Source organism: Apis dorsata, unplaced genomic scaffold, assembly GCF_000469605.1.
Source record: "Apis dorsata unplaced genomic scaffold, Apis dorsata 1.3 scaffold_311, whole genome shotgun sequence".
NCBI lineage: Eukaryota > Metazoa > Arthropoda > Insecta > Hymenoptera > Apidae > Apis > Apis dorsata.
Window position 1 is genome coordinate 91,572 of NW_006263583.1, and position 3,105 is coordinate 94,676.

General features: G+C 19.0%; 1 long non-coding RNA gene across 1 annotated transcript in view; it reads left to right on the forward strand.

Annotated features, from left to right (window-relative positions):
* Positions 1-528: 528 nt before the first annotated feature.
* The window catches only part of LOC116185874, a 25,728-nt gene continuing 23,151 nt past the window's right edge, over positions 529-3,105 (forward strand). The window contains exon 1 of the long non-coding RNA XR_004150773.1: positions 529-1,347. This is a non-coding gene — a long non-coding RNA (uncharacterized LOC116185874). The remainder of the gene's footprint in view (positions 1,348-3,105) is intronic.

Consider the following 3,105-nt stretch of genomic DNA (forward strand, 5'->3'; position numbering starts at 1 on the left):
TGCAAATTTAGAAATAATGTTACAAAATTTGATTTATATTATATTATACTTGTATCTGTTTGCACGATATTTGAAATTATTATATAATTTTTATTTTACAATTATTTATTTGAAATAAAAAAATAATCTAATTATTCATTTATTTAAAATTGTTATAATTCAAATTGAATTGATATTATCTGCATATATTTTAAAATAACAATAAAAATCAGATTGATGCATTTCAAATAATTATTTCTTATTTTAATGTCGAATTTGTTATTTTCAAGTAGCAAGATACATCTATTACATGTATATCACTTTGTAACAGAAATTAAAAAAAACTATTTATAAAATTACTTTAACTTAATATCAAAAAAGAAAGAAAAAGAAAACAGTACAATCGGAAAAAAATATATTTTCACACAATAAATAGTAATAACGAATCGATTAATCTTTACTTCAATTTTTAATGAACTTTAAAAAGAAAACTCAAAACTTTTTATTAAGAATATAATACATAATTTATATATATTTTATTATAAAAAAAAAAAAGAAACTATTTTCTATATTTTTATATTTCTATTTTCTCATTTTATTACTCAAAAGGCAGGTTCGAATCTGCATTCCTATTATATAAAATATTAATGATCTGCAAAATAATTCAAAATCTGTGTTAAATCGATATCGACTTTCTTATGACTATGTAGAATTTTTGTTAAGGTATGCTACGCATAATAAACTGAAAAACTGTCAGTTCAGTTTATATCGTTACACGTAGCAGTCGTGTTATTATTCTCTCCGTCATTTCTTTATTTTCGTTATTAAGCTTTTGTTACATCGTATCTGACTATTACTATCTTGTGAGTATTTTTTCGATTTATTTATTTTATTTTTTGGATTAAATAAATCTAATTCGTGTACATTATTTTATTTTACGAGAAATATATTTTTGAGTAGAAAAATTACTTTTGCAAGAAAACCATGGATCCAAGAAGTGCTAATCAAATTAGTTAATGGAAAATCAATATTATGCATAAAGTGAGTTTTCTTATAAACTATATTTTTGAATGCATATGATGATATTTCTATAAAAGAATATTCAATGAAAATTATTTGATTTGGATTAATATAAAAATTGATAATAATAGAGTATGTTTATATTTGATGAATAAGTTTCTAGTTATGACTCATGTTTGAAAAAACAAACATAAACATTAAAGATCGTTTCATTACCAGATCTCTCCTTGTGAAAGACAAACGAATTATATTATGTGTGCTCTATTATTTTTCATACAAAGTATGAAGAAACTGGACTTTAGAATTTGTTGTTTATTTTGTTTATTAAAGCAGCATTTATAAAATCAGGTTTGTGTTATTTACTAAATTTTTGTAGACTTATTCATTATTGTAGAATTATTCATGATTTTTCATTTTTTAGCAGATAATAAATACAAAAATTTTTATTTTTATCATTCATATACTCCATTGTAAAATCATATATAATACATTCTTACAATATTGTGTTTAGATAGAAAAAAATCTGCTGATTTATTTTTGGAATTGTATAAGATAAACCAAAGGAAAACGTATTTTTAACTTATAATAATCAGATATATTGCAAATTTAAATTATCAAACTAATTACATTTCACATAAATATTTTTATGCAAAAAAAATTGAAACACAATGTAATAAAGAAATTAAAAAAACAATCAAGAGAGAGTATGGTAGTTTAATTTAAAAAAATTGGATTTTATATTGGATTTAGTTAAGTAAATATTTAACATTCAGAAATATTAATGCTTTCAAGTACAAACAATTTAAATTTAAATAATTATTATTCAAAGCTAAAGAGTACATTTGATTTAGTCTTTTAGTTAAAATATTTTGTGACACCTATGCTAATTTAAGCAATTGTGAGTTATAGGTTTTCAAGAATTATTATACAATTAGAACTATATAATATTTGGACTGATGCTAGTGAAAAGAGTATTGTGCAGAATATATTATGATCAGAAATACTTTTGAAATTATATATTTTATATGATGTGTATAATTTTATATATTATAATAGTTTAATTATTTTGAAAGTGATATTTGAATATAGTGTTAAAAATAATTTTATTAGGTGTTTGATATATAAAAAAATTATATATATATATATTTTTGATATAAAAGAAATTTTTTTTATTCATATTGAGGGGAGGGTTATTTGATGCATAGTTGTTTCGTTTCTAGTATTCTCAATTTTATTTGACAGGTAGTGCTCTCTGGTAATGCTCTTTCTAAATTTGTTATATATATATATATATTACTAACTAGCAATCCCAAATGTAACAAAGAACAATAATAGCTAAGTCAATGTAACATGTAATTAATACACTTAAAAAATAGAAAAAAAATAAGATTCATAAAACTTTTATCGATTATGTAATAATTAATAACGTTATAAACTATGTTCATTATATTCTGTATAATTTGTTAATGAATTTTTTATATTTCATACTATTTATATATAATATTAATATAATTTTTAATATTCACATTGTTAATGTTCATATTGAGCTTGTAACAAGTATTTTTTCAATTATTTATTCTTATTTCTTATCTTAAATCATAGATTGTTTCTTAAATCGTATCAATAAAATATTTCTTTAATTGTTCATTATTAGTAATAAACATCGCATATAAGATATGATTCAACATTTTATTTATAAAATTGTAGATTCATGATACTTGTGATGTATCAAAAAAGATCCAAATTTATATATGTCTTCAATATAAATAAATAAATATAAACGATAATAATAATACTTTTATTTCTAAATTATTATTATTTTTAATATTTTTATTATTTATTATTATTTATTTATTATTTTCAATTAATAATAAATAAAATAATAAAAAATAAAATATTAGCTATAAAAATAAATATCGTTTTTATGATATTAATTGTCTAAATCATACTTTTTGAATATTTTTAGAAAATGTAATATATCGAATAGATAAGATATTTCAAATAGAAAAATTAATATATAAATTAAGTAATGTAAGTTATATAAAATTATGAAAATATGTTATTCCATTATTTTGCATACATTTCTATTACAAAAAAAAAAAAAAA